Below are 23,050 nucleotides of genomic sequence, written 5' to 3' on the forward strand. Positions count from 1 at the left end.
GAGGGAGAGGAAGGATTCAGTTAAAAGGAATGGTAATCCTAGTTTCCCCAGGTGTGAGCTGTGAGGGGTGTGGCCCCCCTAAAGCCACACTCTGTCCCCTTCATCCTCTCAGGAGGAGCCTGCAGTGGGGAGGAGACCCTGGTTCCCTTTTACCTGTCACCAGCAGGAGCAGGGGTTCACTCAGCTCGGAAAGCACGCCCCCAGTGCTGTATGCACACTGGTATAGCCCGGTGTGCTGCGAGCTCATGGATGGAATGAGGAACTCGGTCTTGTTGTTGGAGGTCCCTGGATGCTTCTCATCCAGGGATCAGAGCCCCTCTCTTTATACAGAATGTAGTCATGTGCCTACAGAGACCCCTGACACCAGATGATCACAGGGCTCCCCTCTTTGATGATGGGGCCTGGGTCAGCCCAGATGGAGGGTTTGGGGGGAAGTCCTGGAAAGGAATAAGACTTGCAGTGTCAGGAGGGTCCTTGTCCCCTCAGTTTCTTCAGCTGTCACTCCAAGGCCCCTCCCACAATTGTCACCACCAGGTCAGATCCACTGTGTGTCCCCCAGCTGCCCAGGGGTATCATTGTGCTCAACTAGGAGCTCTCAGGGAGGACTTACCTGCCTGGACCTGGTCCCATGGGCCCCGACACAGCCCTGGAAGAGAGTTCCTGTGAGATTATCCTTCAAACCACACACAGAAGTTCAAGGCCTCATCTGAGCCCCTGAATCCTGAGGTCATATCTGAGGCTTCGCCACCTCTTCTTCCCCAAGAAGTTGTGTCCCTCCTGAGACTCCTCATCCCTGGGGTCTGTTGGGACTAGGAGGGCCTTGGGATTGACAGGATGCCATCCCTCATCTTTCTCCCAAAGCTCACCAAGACAGAGAAGAACAGTAAGGGTCAGGGTTGTGATGCTTCCTGCCATGGTCACCAGTGTGCAGACAATGTATAAATTCACTGGAAACACAGAGTAACAAATGGGGTGTTACGTGGTCTCACCTCTGTGTGACAGGTCATGGGTTCCTCATCAGTGGCCTGGCAGGAAGGGAAGTAGCCCCTCCTGAAAGTTGGGCCAGAGGAAAGAGCAAGCTCTGGACCTTTCAGCCTGATCTCAGTCTCAGCAGACCCCACAAGCTCTGCACCCACCTCATGTGACACCCAAATCCAGAGGGTTACACCTGTCCTGGAACATGAGGATAGAGGACACCAGGCAGGACTCAGGAGCAGCCCAATTTCTGTTCCAGTTCTGATTCTGCCTTTTCTTGACCTTTGTGTCCTTGGGTAAGTCACTTCCCTTTCCTGAGACCCTGTAAATGCCATTTTTTCTTCCTCTTTCCCACAGGCCAGACCATCAGGAAGCATGTGGTGAGCAGTCACCCTGTGCAGTCACAGTGCCAGGTCCTGGAGAGTCACTGTTGAAGCTGCCAGACTCTGTCCCTGGACTCACAGGACTCAGAGGAATGAAGACAGACAGGCAGATATGTAGACGGCAGACAGATCAAGTACAGACTTGTGAGACTGTCAATGTCAGGAGAAAGAACAAGGCAGTGAGTTCAATAACAGGTGAACATCATGCAACCTGTTTCCTGTCTGTGAGGGCGTCCTTCTCAGGGATTTGCTGACCCAAAACATTAGCAGGGGTCAGTGCAGAGGCCATGGGCTGGAGAGTGTCCTTGACCAGAAAGAGCTTGGGCTGTTCTCAGTAGTGGTCTCAGTCAGGCGAGGGCTGTGTCCTGGTCACAGAGGATCTGGAGCACCATGTAGATAGTTTTCATTTTATCTTGGAGTCCGTGGGACAAACAGATTTATGTTTTAAAAAGGCTGCTCCTATGTGAAAATGTCATGCCAGCAGGTTCTATTGATAATGAACTCCATCAGTCATAAAATTCCAACATTTACCTGGCCCATGGATGGTGTGTCCATCAGTATTTTATGTCATTCACACAAACCTGTAATGCAAGCAGCACTTAGAGTTGACTCGGATGAGACAGGATGGCTCTCTGTCCTGCCTTGATGTTGGTAAGCAGGTGGCTGGGTTCAGAGTGTCTGAGGAAGCAGCAGAGGAAAACACAGGATTTTGAAACAGCTCAGTTTCTGATTGTGGTTTTGGGTGAAGGGGAGTGTGGTTAACTGGTGATTTTGGTTTAGGAGGGTGAGTTGTGTACCTGGGGCTGGTGAATTTAGCTCCAGCCTAACCACTGACAGCTTTGAATGTCAGATGGTGTAACATGGATCTGTTCTGAGGGTAGGAACTGGTGGAGGAGGGGAGCAGGCAGGCTCAGACCAGGTCCTTTGTAGGAAGAGTCCTCAGGAGGTGGAGAGAAGAGTGAAATGGAGTAGGTGTGGGGCTTGGATTGGAGATGCAGGAGGGAAGCTGATGTGCTGACAAGACAATTGAATCTTGTGATGGATTGTGGACATTGTTCAGAGGAGCTCAGTGGGGCATCATGGAATGGAGTGGATGACGGACGGAAAGTGGCAGAGTGGGAAAGGAAGGCTATTCCACCCTCTTCCTGGTGCCTGGAGGGGCCTCTGGTGCTGTCACCAGTAGGGTGACCTGAGAGGAGAGGGTGACATGAGGAGGAACTGCAGAGACTGGTCACTGTTTCTCAGAAAAAAGTATGGCCCTGCTGGGACCCTGGATTTTCTTTCCCCAAACAGTTCCCTTCACTGAGTTTCTGTTTGTATCAGTCAGCACTAGCCTCACCCTCATTGCCTCCCTTCAAACCTCTGGGTCAGTTCTGCCTCCTCAGGGCCCCTCCTCCCCTGAGAAGAGCTCTTTCCCTCACACTGGGACCTCCCTCTTCAGCATCAGGTAAGAGCCCCTGTGGAGGGCAGCCAGGGTTTTAAATGAAAACAGACAGACTCAGGGATCTGTGAGGTGGTTTATGTTCCTGAACTGGGAGCAAAATGAGAATGATAACAGTGAAGAAACACCATACTGAGAGAAACAGATAGTTGATCATGTCATAAATTTCTTGAAAGTCATACATTTACCTGCCCAAGGAACTCAGGCATGTTATCTTTGAAAACCAAGCCCACACACATTGTGAACCTCTACAAACTAGTCAAGGAAAGTTGAATCCACCCAGACAGAAATGGCACATCACATGTAGAGGAACCATGATGGATGACTCCACATTTCCCATCAGAAACCATCAAGGTCAGAAGACTCTAATGTCCTGAGAGGTGAAAAAATTTCACCTTGAATTATTCTGGAAATATTCTTTAGGAAAGGAAGTGAAATAAAGGAAACCTGAGCATCTGACCTGCTTAAAACAGACAAGTTCTTCAGGAAGACAGGAGATAATTAAAAAAGGACACTTGGAAATTCAAGAGTTAAAGAACAGTCATATCTAAGTAAATATCTAAGTAAATGTAATGCCTATTTTTATCCTCTGAACTTTTAAAAAACAGGCATGTGTGTTGAAAGCAGAAATGGACACATCATCTGGTGGGGTGTGTGATGTGTGTGGATGGACTACAGATTCCAACAGCAGTGCAAGGCAGTGGGCGTAAAGGGAACTGCACAGTTGTGAGACTTCTGCATTGACCTTGCAGAGGTTAAATATTATCTCTTCTGTGTAGAATCTGTGGAATTAGGTTGTATATTATAGTACTTACAACCATCACTGAAAAAGCAATGTAGAAAGACTCATAGTTAGAATTCCCATAGATAAAATAGAATGGATGCTAAAAAACCATTCCAAAACACAAAGAGGGCAGTAGTAGGAAACCTGAAGAGAAAGCAGGAGGTGTGACACGCAGGTGCAAACAATAAAATGGGAAAGCTAAAACACCTTTGTTTATGATTACATTAAATGTAAATGGTAAAAGCACAAGGAAATGGCAGATTTTAGGACTGCATTAAAATACTGGATTCCTTTACTCTAGTATATATTAGTTAATGCATGGCTTAATGTTTAAAAATATATTTTATTGATTATGCTATTACAGTTGTCCCATTTTTCTCCCTTTATTCCCCTCTGCCTTCTTCACCTACATTCTCCCCTTCAGTTCATGTCCATGGTTTGTACATATAAGTTCTTTGACTTCTATATTTTCTATACTATTCTTAACTCCCCCTGTCTTTTTTCTACCTACCATCTATGCTACTTATTCTCTGTACTTTTTCCCCCTCTTTCCCCTTTCCAGTCCCCTGATGATAACCCTCCATGTAATCTCCATTTCTGTCATTCTGTGATTTTCTTGGATAAGACCCTTTAACATTTCATATAGTAAGGGCTGCGGGATGAGGAACTCCTTTAACTTGAGCTTATCTGGGAAGCACTTTATCTGTCCTTCCATTCTAAAGGATAGCTTTGCTGGATAGAGTCATTTTGGATGTGGTTCCTTGCCTTTCATGACTTTGGATACTTCTTTCCAGCTCCTTCTTGCCTGCAGGGTCTCTTTTGAGGAGTCAGCTGATAGTGTAATGGCAACTCCTTTGTAGGTAACTGTCTCCTTTTCTCTTGCTGCTTTGAAGATTGTGTCCTTATCTTTAATCTTGGCTAAGGTAATTATGATGTCCCTTGGTGTTTCCTCCTTGGGTCCAACTTCTTTGGGACTCTCTGAGTTCCTGGGCTTCCTGGAAGTCTATTTCCTTTGCCAAATGCAAGTTGTAGTTTTTCCCATCACTGTTGGTTCCCTGCACATTTTCCTTTATTTCACTTTTTATAGCCTTCATTTATTCCTCTAATTTGTGACCATATCCAACCAATTATGTGAGCATCCTGATGACTAGTGTTTTGAACTGTGCATCTCATAAGTTGGCTATGTCTCCATCACTTAGTGTATTTCTTCTGGAACTTTTATATGTTCTTTTATTTGGGTCATTTTTTTTTGTCTTGTAGTGCCTGTTATGTAGTAAGGGGCAGAGTGTTAGGTGTTCACCAGGGCAGGGTCACCCATGTCTTTACATTGTGATGCTGTATGTGGGGAAGAGGTCTGAGAGGGAACAGTGCTGGTTGCTCTGTTCTCTGCCAGCTTTCAGTCACTTCCCCAGTACACACAATCAAATTGGGCCCTTTTGTTGCTGATTCTTGGGTGGGTGGGCTTGTGTACATTCTAGAATGTTGTGGGTCTGTCCAATCAACTCTCCTGTGAGGCTGGCAGTTTCTCCCACTGCTCTCTCACCCCCCACAGGTGTTTTCAGTCTGAAGCTTTGAGACTTTATTTCCTCATACTGGAACCCTGGGTTGTGTGGTCTATCTTGATTCCCAGGCGTGCCTCCCCATTTATCTGCATGCAAATGTGGTACTGCCCAGCCGGAAGCCACTGCTTCGTGGTGTCCTCCAGCCACCGCCTTGTGGTGAGTCCTCTCTGCCTGGCTGCTCATCTCCTAGTGGTCTGGATGAATGTATCTCTTTCATACCTTTACTATTGGACTTCCATACATTTTGATTTTCTGTGAGTTCTGATTGGTTTTGTTTTTTAATTTGTTGTTGTCCTTCTTTTGGTTGTGTGAGGAGGCACAGTGTGTCTACACCTATGCCTCCAATTTGGCTGGAAGTCTTGGGTTTATTTCGGGAGTTTTGATTGTCTTCCATTGGTCTGTATGTCTTTGTTTTTTTTTTTTTTGTTTGTTTTTTTGCAGTTACCATGCTGTTTTATTTGTTATAGCTGTGTAGCATAATTTGATATCAGGCAGTGTGATGCCTTCCGCTCTCTGTTCTTTTTCAAGATTGCTTTGGCTATTGGGGGTCTCTAGTGGTTTTGTATGAATTTTATTATTGCCTGTTGTATTTCTGTGAAAAGTGCATTTGAAATTTTGATAGGGCTTGCATTGTATTTGTAGATTGGGTAGTATACACATTTTATTATTTATTATTTTTTATTTATTTATTTTTGTTTTGTTTTTCATTTCTTTTTTTTATATATATATATTTTTATTTCAATCATTGTTCAAGTACAGTTTTCTCCCCCCTACTCCCGTTCCAGCCCCTCCACCCAACCCTCCCCCCTTCCCCCCATTACCCCCCACCCCTAGTTTTTGTCCATGTGTCCTCCAAATTTGTTCCTGTAATCCCTACCCATTCCCCCCTGAAATTCCCTCTTCTCTCCCCTCTGGCCACTGTCAGACTATCCCCTATTTCAGTGTCTTTGGTTATATAGTATACACATTTTAGTGAATTCTTCTTAACTGTAAATGCAGATATATTTCCACTTATTTGTGTCTTTTCAGTTTCTTTTACCAAAATTCCAGAGTTTTCAATGTCCAGAACCTTGACCACCTTACTGATCATCTGTTGTGTTTGATGTTGTTGTAAATGGGATTAAATCTTTATTTCCTTTCCTTATTTTTTTTTATATTTTTTCATATAGGAATGCCACTGATTCCTAAATGGTCATTTTGTATGCTGCCACTTTTCTGAGTTTGTTTTTAAGTTTTTACCATTTTAATGAAGTTTTTAGAGGTTTTTATATAAAAGATTGTATTGCCCACACACAGTTTTATTTCTTTCTCTCCAGTTTGGATCCCTTTGTTTGTTTTCCTTGTCTGAGGGCTCTGCCTAGGATGGTTAGTGTGAGATGCACAGGAGTGGGGAGAGTGGGCTTCCTTGTTCTGTCATTGATCTCAGAGACAAATTCTCAGCTTTTCAGTGTGCAGTCTGATGTTGACTGTGGGCTTCCTCATGTGACCTTTAATTTGCTGAGGTGTGTTCCTTCCACCCCCAATTTGTTGACAGTGTTTGTTATGAAATGTTTGTTTTGAATGAATGGTGTCCCTTGTCCAATGTCTTCTCTGAATCTGTTCAAACAAGCATATGTTTTATATCATTTACTATATTGTTGTGGTGACATCTCTTATTGATTTTCATATGTTAGAGTGTTTTTGACAATTTTTAGGACCCTGTGGTAAATCCCACTTGATCATGGTGTTCAAAAGGTTAAATGTGCTCTTGAATTCCTCATGATAATATTCATTGAGATATTTGAATCTATGTTCAACAAGAATATTGGCCTCTTGTATTTTTCTTGCTGTATTCTTTGGTTGATGCCCTCTGTACCATTGTTCCTTTCATTCACTTAATTTTTCCACTGTGAAATTTATGGGTTTTATTTGATGATTTCTGTCTCTTTGTTGAAAATGCTATTTGGTCCATGTCATGTTTTCCTGACTTTATTGAATTGTCTTTCTGTTTTTGTCTTGTAGTTAATGGAGTGTCTGTTGAATTACCTGTTGGGTAAACTGCTGTTCTCCATGTCTTTGGGTTCAGTTATTGGGATGTTATTATGATCTTTGGTGATGGTATAGACTTTGTTTCTTCCTGATCTTTGGAGTGCTGTGTTCTGTTTTTGTATTTGATGTTGCAGTCACCCCCTGCAGGCTTGACCAGCTGCCCTCAGGTGAGAGATGGTTTCTGTTGATTCTGCTGGTGTTCTGGGGCTTCTGGGACCTTGTGTGAATGGAGCAGCTTCGTGCTTCTGGCTCCCTCTTGTGGCAGGATTCTCAGGTTGTAAGTCTGGTCCTCATCTTTTTGCATATCTGGCCAGTTGGTAAACTCTGTCTTTGTCTTTTTGTTTTTCTTTAATGTTATTTTAAAAAATAGGCTATGACTTTTACAGACACGGGCCCCAGTCCTCCATGCCGTCTCCAAGTTCCAGCTGGCCCCAGTGCAATCTCAGGCCTCTTGCTTGGTTTCTTAAGAGGATCAGAGTCCTGTTAGGGTCCTCAGGGGTCTCCAGAACTGAGTCTTGATAACAGGCATGTTGTTCCTGCTCTGGGCTGGGGAGGATGGGGAGGGCTGCACTTGGCCCAGTAGGCTGGCAGTGATTGGGCCAAGTACTGGGGTCTTCGAGGGTCTCTGGTCAGGCTGTGGCGCGATGTGTGGCCCCCCCCGGCTCCTGAGCAGTTAAGGCCGAAGCAGGATGGAGGCACACGATCTTGGACAGATGGTTGCTGCTGGTGAGGTGCTTGGAGCAGAGAGAACAGGGGGAAGGGCTTCTGTCCCGTGTGCATTTGGTGGTGACCAGCTCCTGCCCACGTGCGAACTCTCTGTCCCAGCCAGGTGTGTTGCAGGCGCGGGTGATGTGCAATGTGTGGACTTGAAGGAGCTGTGGTTTAGCCCGGGAGGGGAGTGCGGTGGCTCTTGGCGGTAGGGGCGCAGGCCTAGGACCCGGCCCAGGTGCTAGAGGACAGGGAGCAGAGGGATGGGGAGAGGACGGGTGGCGCAGTGCCTGCCCAGGACTCTGGGACCTCTCACACAGGTCAGTCAGCATCCTGGCGGCCAGCATGAGTGGTGCGGCAGTGGCTTCAGGCTGGGAGAGACACCCTGTGCACACCTGGGCCCACGATGGTGTCCCTGCTCTGCTCCTGGCGGGCTGAAGGGCAAGTTATGCCCAGGGACAGGTCCTGAGCACAGGGGGGCGAAGTAATCCACACAGGTCACCTCGCCCATCGGCCCAAAAAGGTGCACGACTGGGACTCATTGAAGGTGATGGAACCAGAGAAAGACCAGGGGATGTGGCAGATGGTGGTGGATGGCTCTCCTGCCCTCAAGAAGAAAGAGGGGGAAGGGACTAGGAAAGAAAGTGTATGAGTGACCCAGGGACACGGACAACAAGGAGGAAATTTTGTGTTGAAGCTGGGGCGTGCGGAGAGGGGGGTGAGATGAGCGGAGGAGGGCAAAGGGGAGAAATTGGGAGAACTGTAATACAGTAATAATTTTAAAAGATCTTAAAAATACGGAGGATCGAGGTGGGGATGGCTTGGGTGGGTGGGAGTGGTGGGGGGTAAATGCAGACTACTGTACTTGAACAACAATAAAACAATTAAAATAAATAAATTATATATAGTCCAAGTGGATGCTTCAAAAGCCCTTTGAGTCTGTATTTTACCCCTTTTCTCTATACTGGAATCAAAGGGGGGAAAAGATTTAAAAAATAAACACATGAGTAACAGCAAAAAAACCAAAGCAAAAAAAAAAAATGGAAGGAAGACAGAAAGGAGCATTTATACCCAGGAATTAGACCAATGCCACAAATCAGGGCTTATGAATAAAATCGGTGTTTTCTGGGAGCTGGTTTACAAACATACAGCCTGAGTCTCACTTCCCACACCTGTGGAGTTCATGGAGGAAACACACCAGGTCCATCATCTGACACACATTGCAGTCCTTGATGGGATGAGGCAGCGGTTTTTTTTTTTTTAATTTATTTTTATTTTTTTATTTTTATTTTTTTTAATATATTTTATTGATTATGCTATTACAGTTGTCCCATTTCCCCCCTTCTCTCCCCTCCACCCTGTACCCCCCTCCCACCCACATTTCCCCCTTTATTTCATGTCCATGTGTCATACTTATGAGTTCTTTAGTTTCTACATTTCCCGTACTATTCTTGCCCTCCCCCTATCTATTTTCAACCTACATTCTATGCTACTTATTCTCTATACCTTTTCCCCCTCTCTCCTCCTCCCACCCTCCTGCTGCTAACCCTCCCTGTGCCCTCCATTTCTGTGGTTCTGTTCCTGTTCTAATTGTTTACTTAGTTTCTTTTGGTTTTGCTTTAGGCGTGGTTGTTAATATTTGTGAGTTTGCTGTTCTTTTACTATACATGTCTTTTCTTTATCTCCTTTTCTTAGATAAGTCCCTTTAGCATTTCATAAAATAAGGGCTTGGTGATGATGAACTCCTTTAACTTGACCTTATCTGAAAAGCACTTGATCTGCCCTTCCATTCTAAATGAGAGCTTTGCTGGATAGAGCAATCTGGGATGTAGGTCCTTGTCTTTCATGACTTGGAATACTTCTTTCCAGCCCCTTCTTGCCTGTAAGGTCTCTTTGGAGAAATCAGCTGACAGTCTGATGGGAACTCCTTTGTAGGTTACTGTCCCCTTATCTCTTGCTGCTTCTAGGATTCTCTCCTTCGTTTTTACCTTGGCTAATGTAATTATGATGTGCCTTGGTGTATTTCTTCTTGGGTCCAACTTCTTTGGGGCTCTCTGAGCTTCTTGGATTTCTTGGAAGACTGTTCCCTTTGCCAGAATGGGAAAGTTCTCCTTTATTATTTGTTCAAATACATGCTCAATCTGTTGCTTTTCCCCTTCCGATTCTGGTACCCCTATAATTCGGATGTTGGAACGTTTAAAGGTGTCTTGGATGCTCTTAATCTTTTCCTCAATTTTTTGAATTCTTATTTCATCATGCTTTCCTGCTTGGTTGATTCTATCTTCCTTCTGGTCCACTGTATTGTTTTGAGACTCAGATTCCTTCCTTTCACTATTGGCTCTCCTCCGCGTGTCTTCCTGCATCTGTTTTATGGTACTCTGCATTCTTTCATCTAAATTTCATCCAAAATCAACCAGTTCCGTGAGCTTTCTGATCACCAGTGTTTTGAACTGTGCATCTGATAGATTGGCTAATTCTTGGTCGCTCAAAAGGATGAGTCCTGGGGGACTGATCTGCTCTGTTGAAAACATAGATTTTTTTTTTTTTTTTTTTTTCCCCGTCTCTCCTTTTTTTTTTCCGGTCTGGTGGCTCTTGTTACGGTGGGGGGCGGAGCCTTAGGTGCTCACCAGGGCTGGGCACCCCAGTCGCTAGATTGTGACGTTATAAGTGGGGGCGGGGCGGGAGCGGGAGCGGGGTGAGAGAAAACAATGGCGGTAGTTCCGTTCCCCTGGGCTCAGACCCTTGTCTGGGCTTCTGGGCCGAGAGTTCTGCCCTGGTCCACAATCGCTGCCCCTCTGGGTCTGCCAGCCGCAGCTTGCGTACTCAGGGATCACTGTTGCCTTCTTGCGCACCGGATGGCTTTTGCGCTGATTTGGCGCCAAACCTTCCCCCGACCTCCGCACGCCGCCGACCCAAGCAAGCCCCGCGCCTGCCCGGCTCGTCTTCTCCTACCAGTCCGGATGAACGCGTCTACTTCAACTTCTTGGCTGCCCGACTTCCATTCAGATAAATCCTCTGCCGGATCTGGCTGTTATTCTGATAGTAAATTATTGTTGTAAATTATTGGTTTTCTAATCTTGGTTGTACGAGGAGGTACGGTGCGTCCACCTATTCCTCCATCTTGCCGGAAGTCTCGAGGCAGCGTTTTTTATGATGGTTTTGTGTTTATTTCTCCCAAACTTGTCTTTTACAATGATATTTATTGCAGTGATATGAGTTCATACAATTCCACAGGTGTCAGCCCTGGCTGGCATGGCTCAGTGGGGTGAGCACCAGCCTGCAAACCAAAGGGTCCCCTGCTCCATTCTTGGTCAGGGCTCATGGCTGGGTCTCAGGCCAGGGCCCAGGCAGATGGCAACAAACCTGTGTTTCTCTGGCACATCGACATTTCCATCCCCCTCTCCATCCCTTCCCCTATTTAAGAAATAATAAACAAAATCTTAAAAATATTACAGAGGTTTCAAGGGCACAGTTCTATGTTTCATCATCTGTATATGGCATTGTGTTCACCTTCTGAAATCAAGTCTCTCCTCACCCTCCTCTGTCTCACTCTGACCCCTTTCCCCTGGAGACCACCAGTTCTTTGTCTGTGTTCATCTGTCCAAACTATTCCTGGTGTTTATCCCTTTAACCAGGTGTTTAGAACAGATTTGTTGTCTGACCTAAGACATGCACAGTCCATGAATGTGGACAATAAAAATGAGAAAAATGTCCTACATGAAAGTGGACCAGTGATGGGGGGTGAGCCCAGGAGTGAATCTGAACCTGTGACGTAGGCAGAGCACCAGGTCACAGGGTTCAGAACAGAGGGGCCAGTCAAAGAAAGTCAGCAGTGCAGTGAGGTGAGACGCCCACAGTCTAACTGTGGAGAAGCCTCTGCAGCAGCAACCCTGCCTCTCCCTGCAGAAGAACCACACCCACACCCTCCACATTCTCAGCAGACTCTTTCCCAGGAGCACCCACAGTTTCCTCCAGAGCTTCTTGCGATCATCATACTCTCTCCAGGCTCTACCTCGCTGACTGGTGGGTTTGTTGTCTCCTGTGTTCAGCTGCTGGCTGCATTGTGGGGTCTTCTCCGACTGTGCCAAGCTTCACACAGCAGCACCCCAAGGACCACGAGGATCAAGCCAGACACACCCAAGCAGATGAGGTTCCCCACTGTGTAGTCCTGGGGTTGATCAGCTAGGAATTGTGGGTAAAGATGTCACAGAAGTCAGGACAGACTCAAGGCACCCCAGTCCCCCTGCATGTCCACCAGGGCACCTGCATATTATGGACCTGTTTTGATGCTCTGAGCACAGCCCCATAAGTGAGAATTTCCCCTACTCTCTACTCTTGGAGTCTGATTTATTTTCCAATCATCCCAGAGGATCAGCTGCTCCAGAGGAAAAGAAAACTGACAGGATATGAGAGAAGAGATGTAGGATTGTTTAGCCATCTCTTTTCTCATCTTTAATGTGTCTCTGAAACTAATGGTACCCAACCGAATTCCCTGAGGTGAGCATCTGTGGGGTCAGGACTTGCATTGCTTTGGAAAGCCAAGATACACATGGGGGACTTGAATTTGTCCTGAATGTCAGGACATGAAGGATGACAACTGGATGTATGTTTTCATTGCTCCACCTCGACTACCTCTTTGTGTCTCTGACTTGGGAACATAATTTCCACATCATGTTCCTTTCTTCTTTCTACCAATCTTTGTTTTTTAAAAAAGATTTTATTTATTTATTTTTAGAGAGGGAAGGGAGGGAGAAAGAGAGAGGGAGAGAAACATTGATGTGTGGTTGCTGGGGGCCGTGGCCTGCACCCCAGGCATGTGCCCTGACTGGGAATCGAACTTGTGACACTTTGGTTCACAGCCCGTGGTCAATCCACTGAGCTACGCCAGCCAGGGCTATTTTTTAAGAAACAAATGATAGAATGTGTATAGTATAGATATTTTTGGTATTGAGATTTACCCAAGTTAACATAACCTCTAAGTGTTCATTTGGCTTGTAATCTAATTGGAAGATTAGTAAGAAAGTAGCAAAAAGATAAATGAAAAAATAAATCTCTAGATGCCCACCTGCATGAATGTACAGAGCTCTCTAGATCACAGATAGACTTTGTTGATGTGACAAATGAAATCACAGGCAGTACAGGGAACTCTGGGAGGGGGAAGAGGACACTGACAAGAGTTCTAATGGGAAGTGTTTTGGAGGCTGACTTGACTCAGCTGACCATTGGTGCTCAAGGAACTGGAGGAGAAATCCTGCTGTCCTCCCACACCCACATAATGAGAGTGGTCCCCCATGGAGCCAAGACAAGCTCTGAGTGGGCTCATGTTCTTTCTCCCACAGGAATTCACTAGCATCAAAGTTCTAAACTGATTGAACTTTTTCAAATCCTGGACTGGATTCTTCTCTGATAGATGGGAGAAGCGAGTCCCAGATACAGGTGGGATTTTGTCACTGGGACTCACCTCAAGGGGGCTGAGCCAACTCCACTTTGGCTTAGACTGTCAGTGGATCCACACTCACCCTGACCCATAATGAGAGGCCCCATTGACTGTGTCTTACTTGTGGATCTGATTCCACAGGGACCAGGACAACCAAGGGCCTAGAATCAGCATGAAGACAGAGGCAGGAGTGGCTCCTCCTCTTTTCTCCTCACCTGAGCTGGGCATCTTCCCCTTCATGTAGTTCCTCCCCACTGATTACATGGGACCCAGAGACCACCATGTCTCATGTTTGAGACAAGAAGCCCCTTCCTGGAGCTTCCAGACAAGATGGGGGCATAGGCAGTCGCACTGTGCCTCCTCGTGCAACCAAAACTAAGGACAACAAAAATTTACAAACAAACAAAAAAATCAGAACAGAGAGAAATGAACCGAATGGTAGTCTGACTACCATACATTCAGACCATTAAGTAGGGGCGGAGTTGGAGGACTTCAGAGAGGGGTCAGGGGTACCAGCAGGAAAAATTGATGGCTGGCAGATGCGGGCACGCGGGCACGCAGGGCGCAGACGGCAGTTGGCAGACCCCAGAAGTGCAGAGGCAGCTGACTGACAGCAGACAGCAGCTGGAGGCCGACCCTGGGCGCGGGGCGGGGTGGGGGGGGGAGCGGGCAACGAGCAGGCCCAGTGAGGTGCGCAAGGCAGCTGGCTGTCCGCAGCCACACATTTGCTTGCAGACAAACTAAGCAAAAACTGGCAGTGACACAGACCGCGCAACCCAGGGACCCAGGACCAAGAGACAAAGCCTAAAGGCACTGACTGAAAACATTTGTGGGAGTTGAGACTGGGAGATTCTCTCAGCCTTACAGGAGGCTCCTTGGGGAAACCCACAGAGTCCGAGAAAGTACACAAGCCCACTCGCCCGGGAGCCAGCACCAGAAGGGCCCAATTTGCTTGTGGGAAGCAGCAGAGGGTACTGAAGTCCTAGAGAGAGAGGAGCAGGTGCCATTGTTCCCTCTGGGACCCTGCCCGAATTCAGCATCACAACCCAGTGACTGAGGTGCCCTGCCTTGGTAATCAGCTAAGGCTATGCCCCTCATACCTAACAGGTGAGACCAGACCAAAGGAAAAATAATAAAATTAAATTAAAAAGATGGCTCAAACAGAGTGAAAAGCTCCAGAACCAGTTTTTTTAAGCGACCAAGAGATAGCCAACCTATCAGATGCACAGTTCAAAGCACTGGTGATCAGGATGCTCACTGAATTGGTTGACTTTGGTTATAAACTAGATGAACAAATGCAGGCTACAATAAAAGAAATGAAGGAAAATGCACAGGGAACCAATAGTGATGGGAAAAAAAACTGGGTTTCAAATCAGTGGAAGGGACCAGAAGGAAGAAAGGAACAACCAAATGGAAAAGAATGAAGAAACAAGAATTCAGAAAAATGAGGAGAGGCTTAGGGCCTCCAGGACATCTTTAAATGTTCCAACATCCAAATTATAGGGGTACCAGAAGGGGAAGAGGAAAAACAACATGGAAAAGTTATTTGAACAAATAATAAAGGAGAACTTCCCCATTCTGGCAAGGGAAATAGACTTCCAGGAAGTCCAGGAAGCTCAGAGAGTCCCAAAGAGGTTGGATCCAAAGAGGAACACACCAAGACACATCATAATTACATTACCCAAGGTAAAAGTGAAGGAGAGAATTCTAGAAGTAGCAAGAGATAAAGGGACAACCTACAAAGGAGTTCCCATCAGAATGTCAGCTGATTTCTCAAAAGAGACCTTGCAGGCAAGAAGGGGGTGGAAAGAAGTATTCCAAGTCATGAAAGGCAAGGACCTCCATCCAAGATTGCTGTATCCAGCAAAGCTTTCATTTAGAATGGAAGGGTAGATAAAATGCTTCTCAGATAAGGTCAAGTTCAAGGAGTTCATCATCACCAAGCCCTTATTATATGAAATATTAAAGGGACTTATCTAAGAAAAAGAAGATAAAAAATATGAACAGTAAAAAGACATTAAAGTCACAGTTAGTAACAACCATACCTAAAACAAAAGCAAATTAAGCAAACAACTAGAATTGGAACAGAACCACAGAAATGGGGATCACATGGAGGGTTAGCAACAGGGAAGTGGAGGAGGAGAGAGGGGGAAAAGATATGGAGAATAAGTGGCATAGACATTAGGTAGAAATAGACAGGGGGAGGGCAAGAATAGTATGGGAAATGTAGAAGCTAAAAAACTTATGACACATGGACATGAACTAAAGTGGGGAAATGTGGGTGGGAGGGGGTGGGCAGGGTGGAGTGAAGAGGGAAAATGGGACAACTGTAATAACATAATCAATAAAATATATTTTTTAAAAAAGAGAGAAGCCCCTTCCTTGCATCTCCACCTTTATCCCCAGGACTTTAGGAAACAAGGCCCTCAGGAACTATTTGATGTGTTGAAGTGTTGAAGTGAGAAAGTAGCAGAAGCCTGGTGGAGTCTGTGTCTCCTCTAGGCTAAGGGGACTCTGCTACCCAGCAGACATGAAGTTTGTCCCTGTGGAGGAGGGTCTGCAGGCCCCAGATGCTGCATGACACAGGAACCACGGGGAGGCTGTGGGTGTGCCTTTGCCTTCATGCCTCCTATAGTCCAATAGGTGTCCCTCAAATGTTGGCCCTTCACACACTTCAGTCTCCTCCCTGCACACACCAGCACTGGATGGACCCTCAGGTGGGGTGAGGCATGGAGAGGATGAGGGAGTCCCCATCTTCTCCATCTCTTTATGGGGTGGGATTCTCCCTTTGATGCCCTCACTGTTTCACCCTCCTTCCCATCCCAGCCCAGAGCGGTCCTGGGAGAGAGCCTGCTCCCTCAGTGGACATGGGGTGGGAGTCCCTCACCTGAGACCAGAAGTTTCAGGGGTCACTGAGCTGTGAGAGCTGGAAGCGGGGGCAGCTGCATGAGCTGTAGCACCTGTAGGTCCCATAGTGGCCCCAGGTCACAGGGCTGATGGTGAAGTTGGCCTGAGAGGGGACAGCCATGTCCTGCACACAAAGCTTCTAAGAAGGATCCAGGGACCCCTCCCTGTGCAGGTGGAAGTTGTCAGCCCTGACCTCATATCCATACTGCAGGTGATGTTCACACCCCAGGTCGCTAAGAGCCCTGGCTGGGCAGAGTTGGAGGGTTTGCTGTACATTTCTTGGGAGAGGAGGGCTGTGATGTGCAGAGGGTCACTCTTCTGTCCATACCCTTGACCCTTAGCTGAGGGACGCTGTCCTTACTCAGGGACACGATTAGTGACCCCTCTCAGCCCCTGTTAGTCCCCCTGAGAGGGCATCTTTTTTCTCCATGCCCCTCACCCCCCCTTTCTCACTTCCTTCTGTAAACCTCTGTTGTCTCTGACTCTGGTCTAGGACCCTCACCTGGACCACACCACCGCCATGGTGATACTGGGCCAGAGGCTTGAGCAGGCAGTCAGGACAGGGGCAGGGCTCCTCACCTGCAATCAGGATGTCCAGGGGACACTGGGGGCAGTCCACACATAGGAGTGGTTGTGTCCACTGTAGCATGTGTACTGGCCCCCATGGGTGAGGTTCACAGGGCCCAGGGGGAAGGTGGGGTTGTACTGCACATGGAAGTGTTGGGGGGTGGGGTATGGGCCCCTGGTCCTTGGTCAGATTGAATCTGTCAAAGCCTGGCTCCAAGTGACACTGGAGGGTAAGACTGTCTCCAGGCAGCACCAGGAGGCCTGGATGGGCCAAGAGGGAGGGCTCCCTGTACACACCTGGGGAGAAGGTCATTGTCACTCAGGGGACAGACACACCTACCACCCACTGAGGCTCCAGGGAGATCTCTCACATGTCCTTCATTAAGTCTTCTGCCTGTGGTTCTGTCCCAGTGAACCATGTCACTTATCCCAAAAACCCCCAGGGATTAAGATACAGAAAGTTTAGGTTAGTTATTTGGGGCACAGGAAAGAATTGAGCCCAAGTGTGGGCCACCTCACCTGTGACCTCGAGGTGCAGAGAGGCACTGGGCTGTGACCACACATTGGGGTTGGAGCTGGAGGAACCATAACATCTGTAGGTCCCCCCATGGGAGGAGCTCACGGGGCCTACAGGGAAGACAGCCTGCCAGCTCCCATCATAGTATCTATGCTCCGATTTCCTTTGTAGGGGCGGCTCAGCCCCTCCCTCCTTCAGCAGGTGGAAAGGGCCCCATGTGGACTGTGAGCTGCACAAGAGGGACGCGTTCCTTCCTAAGGCCACCACTGGGCCTGGATGGGCTGAGAGGGAGGGTGCGCTGTACTCTCCTGAGGGAGAAGGAGGATGTGAGTTAAAGGGGGCCACCACCCCACCTTCCCCAGGAGTGGGTTGTGAGGAGAGTGGTCCCCCTAATCCAAACTGTGTCCCCTTCAACCTCTAAGGAGGAACCCACAGTGGGGTAAAGACCCATGTTCCCCCTTACCTGTCACCACCAGGAGTAGGGGCTCACTCCTCTCAGACAGTGTGTCCCCAGTGCTGTATGCACACTGGTACCGCCCTGTGTGCTGTGATCTCATGGACTGAATGAGGAACCTGGTCTTGTTGCTGGAGGTCTGTGGGATCCTCGTATCTAAGGGCTGAGAGCCCCTCTCTTTATACAGGATGTAGCCATCTGCCTGCAGAGACGCCTGACACCAGATGGTCACAGGTTTCCCCTTGCTGACCACGGGGCCTGGGTCAGCCCAGACATGGGGTTTGGGGAGAACTTCTGGAAAGGAATGAGACCTGCAAGGTTAGTGGGTGTTCTTGTCCCCTCAGTTTCTTCATCTGTCACCCCAAGGTCCCTCCCACACTGGTGTTCACCAGCCCAGACCCACTGTATTTCCTCCAGCTGCCCAGGGGCATCATTGTGCTGAAGCAGGAGCTCTGGGGGAGGACTCACCTTCCTGAATCTGGTTCCACAGGCCCTGGCACAGCCCTGGAAGAAAGTCCCTGTGAGATTATCTTTCACTTCACCCACAGAAGCTCCAGACCTGGTCTTGGGCCCTGAGCCACTTTTCCTTCCCCTTGGAGTCTTGTCCCCAATGAGCCTCCCTAGTCCTAGACCTGGGAGGGGAGGGGACCCTTTCCTCTCTTTTCCCCAAAACTCACCAAGACAGAGAAGAGCAATGAAGGTCAGGGTCATGATGTGTCTCCCAGGGTCCCCAGTGGGGCAGATGAGGTAGGAAGTCCACAGGGCCCAGGTGGATAGACAGACATGGGGTGTGACAAGATCCCAGCTCTGTGAGAAAACTCAGTTTCCTCTGCAGCCACAATCTGTGTTGCCTGAAGGGTGGTCGAGGAGACAGCAGGATCTGGGACCTTTCAGACCAGATCTGAGTCTCAGCAGACTCCGCACACACTGCCTCCACCTCGTGCGACACCCAGATACAGAGGGTGACACCTCTGGATCATGAGGTTAGGGGGTGCCAGGCAGCTCTCAGAAGCAGCCCAGTTTCTGCTCCAGTTCTGACTCTGCCTCTTCCGAAACCAGTGTGACGTGTGGAAATTCCCTTCCTTTTTCTGAGACAATGTAAATGCAATTTTTCCCACATCCTTTGTCAATCCCAGTATCTGGCCCATGTTTCCTGAACAGGTGCCCAGTCCAGGCATGAGGTTCATTAGGGAAGGTGTCCGATTTCCCATGGGCACACCTGTGTTGTTCAGCGACATCAGTCAGTGCCATTATTTAGGCAATGGATGATGTGGGGGTTGTTTTGGTAAGTTTCAGAGAAGGAGAAGAATGAGCACAGAGACTGCATACAGGTGGATGTCATGGAGTGTGGGGACCTGCAGGTGAGGGAGGGCCCAGGACACACTAGGGGTCAGCACAGGGGGGATCAGAGGACCCTCGACCAGGAAGAAAGTGATTACTCTGAGAGCTGTGAGTCACCAGGCTGTGCTGTGCCCTCTGTTCCTTGCAAGGACTCCTGGGTTTGATCTTTCAGGTAATGGAACACTTTTCAGCAAAGGAATGTGTGAACAGGTTGCTGCTTTAAGAGGATAGTGTTCTGTGGGAATAAACTGTAAGAGTAAGGAATGGATGATAAACTATGAGAAAACTCCAGCACTAATGTAACACCGAGGTAATGAGCTGCTCAGTACTCTCTGTGGTTTATGAGAATTTCTCATGAAATCCAAATAGAAATCCCATAACACAAGTATGATTGAAACTCAGTGAGAAGAGGTAGAAACATTTCTTTGTAATTATCTTGGTGTAGGAGGTGTGCAGAGAGTGTGCTCTGTTCCAATGGACTCAGGGGACACCCATGACAAGCCCAGTGTGGCCATGACCCAGGTGTGTGAGTCTGAGCAGGCGAGGTGGGCACTGGGAAGGGCCTGCTTTGTAGGGACCAGTTGGCTCTGCTTGGGATGGAGAGATTAGCTCAGCCTGATCCCCAACAACATGGAACATTAGGTGGAGTTGCTTGGATGTGCTGGAGTGAGGTGGAGACCTGTGGAAACACTTTGTGCAGGGAGGGCCCATGACAGGTAAGTTCAGGTTCATGGGAGTAAAACCCTCAGCTGGGAGTGAGGGTCCACAGTGAGGCCAGAGAGGAGGCTAATGGGGTCACACCCCCACAATGTCCTGGGTCTTCATGTGAGTGTGACTGTGGAGGGGAACTGTGTTGCAGAAACAGGGATTGGGGTCCGAGCTGTGAGTGTGTTCATCGTTTCAGGGGAAGAGAAGGAAGAGCTGAGGGTTCATCCACTTCCTGCCTGTGTACCAGGGGAGCACATGGAGCTGTCCCAGGACTGTCCACCCCAGTGAGGGGCAGGATGCATGGGGAGTGGGTTATGAAACAATCCCCTGACTCACAGAGGGATCCACCTGCCCTCCTGGTCCAGTTGTGTGGTTCGGTCTCTCCCTCACACTTCCTCTCTCTGACTTCCTCATCTCTGTGAGGAGGAGACCTCTCCATCCCTCCCATCCAGGCCCCTGAGCATGTCTCCTCCTCACTGCCCTGCTCTGTGAGGAGTGACCCTTCCCTTTACCTGACACTGGTCACTCTGTCTCTATGTGTTGGGCAGAAGCACCAGTTGCAGACAATTCACAGGTTTTAATCTAAGACAAGGGAAAACATTAGTGACCATCTATTCTGAGCCAGTCACTTCCCCTCTCCCTTTTCCCTCATTGCAGACAAGGGTGGAAGCTCAGCTGTCATGGGTGTTGTGAGGATCAGCAGAGCCTGAGACATGGAGAGGCTCCATCTGTGTCATTTCTGGGTCTGATTAAGACATGAGCTTGACTGGAAAGCATTATGCTAAGTGAAACAAGCCAGACAGTGAAAGACAAATACCACATGATATCACCTTTAACAGGAATCTAAACAACAAAACAAAACAAAAAACTAGCAAAATATAACCAAAGACACTGAAATAGGGGATAGTCTGACAGTGGCCAGAGGGGAGAGAAGAGGGAATTTCAGGGGGGAATGGGTAGGGATTACAGGAACAAATTTGGAGGACACATGGACAAAAACTAGGGGTGGGGGGTAATGGGGGGAAGGGGGGAGGGTTGGGTGGAGGGGCTGGAACGGGAGTAGGGGGGAGAAAACTGTACTTGAACAATGATTGAAATAAAAAAAATATATAAAAAATAAAATAAAAGGTCTCGGAAGTATAAAAAAAAAAAGACATGAGCTTGAGAGACTCGAGGGAACAAGGGCTACTTGGCAGCCACATATATATCCCCCAAGCCACTCAGGGGGGATCAGAAGCTATAAGGCATCCTGGGCTGAATGGCAGGTGAGTCCAGACTGAGAGGAGACAGGAAGGACGCTGGTCATCCTGCATCCTGGACTCACCATACTCAGGAGTGAGGGCGGGACTCCCACCAGGGGCTGAGCCTGAGCCCTGGGAGCCTCTGACGTGGTGGGAGCCCCGTCTCTCTTGAAACTGCCTGGGGATGTGGGGCCACTTGTAAGGCAAAAAGGATCAGCAGGGGACCATGGCTATTGACTTGCATTTCTTTTTAATGAGAAATTTTCCCGTAACATAGATGGAGCCTTTTCAAATATGGAATTTACTAGAATCCAATATACACAAAGTCTGAACCACAATTTTATCTGGTTTTAGTAAGAAATTTGTCTAACAGCACACCCACATATCACGAAGCTGTCAGTCTCCCATCTCTCCTCCTCATCAGCCCCCGACAAGCCCACCTGACTCCTGTCTCTGTGGGTTTCCTCATCCTGGACACTTCATACAAACGCAGTCACAGGAAATGTGATCTTTTCTGTCTGGCTTCTGTCACCCACCAGGTGCAGAATGTTTTCACCCACCAGGTAGCAGGGATGAAAATGGTCTCCATCCAGAAATAAGTAAGAGCTATGTGTTCTGCTTTTAGTGGGAGGTGCAGAACTCAGGAACTTATTTTTCTACAGCTGAGAGACCCCAGGAACTCAATAGCTGGGGGCCCGGGGTGCACAGGGGAGGGGCTGGTGTCAGGGCCTTCTGAGTGTCCTGTCCTTATAAACCCCCTGGGTCCCCTCACGTATTACTGCTTCAGACTCTGCAGGGACAGGGGCCTGAGCTAAGGAGCCCCAGAACTAGCTGCTGGAGGGGGAGCAAGCACACCCTGACTTTCTCTGTCTCTGGAGATCTCTTTAAAGATACAGTGCAGCTGTCTGGGTCATTGAACCTGGCTCCCCAGGCTGCCATCACTTGCCCTGGTTCATAGCCCATTAACATGACCTCAGTGACCATATTCTCAGAAGACTGACCTGTCACAAACGCACTTGTTATATCTTCAAACAGTTTGATGGGGAAGAGTGTCTGGAAGTCCTGTCTGTTGATGGGAGTTCCCACTGGTTCTCCTGCTTGGTTGCACTAGCAGGTGCAGGATCAGAAGATGCTGTGGTGGAGGCCAGAGGTACAGGTTAGGGAGCAGGTGTGGGAGTGGGATCCAAAACAAGGGTAGGGGTGGGACCTGCCCCACAGCTGGGGCTATGAAGGAGCAAACTGCTCTGGACCATGGCTGCAGGGCCCCGGGGGGGGACAGGCTCCTCTGGCTAGCAGAGGAAAACTGTGGGGTGGGGGTGTCACTTCTCCCTTGCAGAGCAGCTCTTCCTCCACCCACAGAACCTGGGCAAAGGGCCAGGCTGGCAAAATGCGCAGGCGTTCGGTGTGGCGAGGCTGTGGACAGGCTCAGCTCCACACTGAGGGTGTTTGTCTTAGGCTCAATTACAGTCAAACGTTTTCAAGTTCTTTAAGCATTATTTCCTTTATTTGAAAGTTGCTTTGAAAAATGATAGAAAATCTCTTTTATTTCTGAAGGGTGTTTCACTGTTAGTTAGTGCTGTATTTCAACAAAAGTTTTGCATCTGTCAATAATCTCTTTTATTTTTTGCTATTACTTTTAATATTTGAATTCTACTGATTGATTTTTTAAAAATATGAAACCAACTCACATTCCTGAAATCAGATACTTGCTTGGTCGGGATGGATGACACAGTTTATGCTTTGATGCATCTTGGTGATACTCTGTTTAGGACTCTGCACCTGAGTTCATGTGACAGAGCTTCCCGTGAGGTCCCCTCTTGGTAGCTCCCTCGTTTGGTTTTGTCATCAATTTATTTCTGGCCTGATAAATTTTGTTGGGGTGTGTGCCTTCCTCCTTTACTCTTATGAGAGGCCTGTGTAAGGCTGTTGTGCGTATGTTCTTATATGTGTGTTTTTCATACATGCATGAGTGTTGTGAAGCATTTGCCAGGGAAATT

General features: G+C 47.9%; 1 long non-coding RNA gene and 1 pseudogene across 1 annotated transcript; one reads left to right on the forward strand and one right to left on the reverse strand.

Moving 5' to 3' along the window:
- Nucleotides 1–296: 296 nt before the first annotated feature.
- LOC114510665 overlaps nucleotides 297–23,050 on the reverse strand; it is a 63,623-nt pseudogene continuing 40,869 nt past the window's right edge.
- LOC118497617 lies at nucleotides 5,572–17,565 on the forward strand. Its single transcript, XR_004900156.1, has 3 exons — nucleotides 5,572–5,585; nucleotides 6,366–6,368; nucleotides 17,481–17,565. It is a non-coding gene; the product is annotated as an uncharacterized LOC118497617 (long non-coding RNA).

Source organism: Phyllostomus discolor, chromosome 12, assembly GCF_004126475.2.
Source record: "Phyllostomus discolor isolate MPI-MPIP mPhyDis1 chromosome 12, mPhyDis1.pri.v3, whole genome shotgun sequence".
Lineage (NCBI taxonomy): Eukaryota > Metazoa > Chordata > Mammalia > Chiroptera > Phyllostomidae > Phyllostomus > Phyllostomus discolor.